Consider the following 1,670-nt stretch of genomic DNA (forward strand, 5'->3'; position numbering starts at 1 on the left):
TCACCAAGGCTACTTTAGTCGCTTGGAGAGAAGTTGCTTGGAGACTGAATTATTGAATCGCGACGCTATTTGTGTGTTCCATCGTCAATACGAGGGTGCGGGGGTTACGACAACCTGTCAGTGACGTATGGGAAACTACCAACTTGAGACCCCAGAGAACGTCCATCATGTGACAGTAGCCACGTTAGTTGCTTGGAGAGAAGTTGGCTGGAGACTGAAGTATTGAATCGCGACGCAATTTGTGTGTTCCATCGTCAATACGAGGGTGCGGGGCTACAACAACCTGTCAGTTACGTATGGGAAACCACCAACTTGAGGCCCCAAAGAACGTCCATCATGAGAGTGTAGCCACGTTAGCTGCTTGGAGAGAAGATGGCTGGAGACTGAAGTATTGAATCGCGACGCAATTTGTGTGTTCCATCGTAAATACGAGGGTGCGGGGGTTACAACAACTTGTCAGTGATGTATGGGAAACTACCAACTTGAGGCCCCAGAGAACGTCCATCACATGACAGTAGCCACGGTAGTTGCTTGGAGAGAAGATGGCTGGAGACTGAAGTATTGAACCGCGACGCAATTTGTGTGTTCCATCATCAGTGCGAGGGTGCAGGGGTTACAACAACCTGTCAGTGATGTATTGGAAACTACCAACTTGAGTCCCCAGAGAACGTCCATCACGTGACAGTAGCCACGTTAGTTGCTTGGAGAGAAGATGGCTGGAGACTGAAGTATTGAATCGCGACGCAATTTGTGTGTTCCATCGTCAATGCGAGGGTGCGGGGGTTACAACAACCTGTCAGTGACGTATGGGATACCACCAACTTGAGTCCCCAGAGAACGTCCATCACGAGAGTGTAGCCACGTTAGCTGCTTGGAGAGAAGATGGCTGGAGACTGAAGTATTGAATCGCGACGCAATTTGTGTGTTCCACCATCAATACGATGGGTTTGAGGCTTACAATCCACTGTTACTGGCAATCGGAAACAAGCAACTTGAATCCTATGAGAGCGTCCATCCTGTCACCAAGGCTGCTTTAGTCGTTTGGAGAGACGTTGGCTGGAGACTGAAGTATTGAATCGCGACGCAATTTGTGTGTCCCATCGTCAATACGAGGGTGCGAGGGTTACAACAACCTGTCAGTGGTGTATCGGAAACTACCAACTTGAGTCCCCAGAGAACGTCCATCACGTGACAGTAGCCACGTTAGGTGCTTGAGGAGAATATGGCTGGAGACTAAAGTATTGAATCGCGACGCAATTTGTGTGTTCCATCATAAATACGAGGGGTTTGAGGCTTACAATCCACTGACAGTGGCTATCGGAACAAGCAACTTGAATCCTAGGAGAGCGTCCATCCTAGCACCAAGGCTGCTTTAGTCGCTTGGAGAGAAGTTGGCTGGACACCGAAGTATTGAATCATGACGCAATTTGTGTGTTGTATCGTCAATGCGAGGGTGCGGGGGTTACAACAACCTGATAGTGACGTATGGGAAACTACCAACTTGAGTCCCCAGAGAACGTCCATCACGTGACAGTAGCCACGTTAGCTGCTTGGAGAGAAGATGGCTGTAGACTGAAGTATTGAATCGCGACGCAATTTGTGTGTTCCATCATCAATACGAGGGGTTTGAGGCTTACAATCCACTGACAGTGGCTATCGGAAACAAGCAA

This window comes from Schistocerca serialis, chromosome 10 (assembly GCF_023864345.2).
Source record: "Schistocerca serialis cubense isolate TAMUIC-IGC-003099 chromosome 10, iqSchSeri2.2, whole genome shotgun sequence".
Classification (NCBI taxonomy): Eukaryota; Metazoa; Arthropoda; class Insecta; order Orthoptera; family Acrididae; genus Schistocerca; species Schistocerca serialis.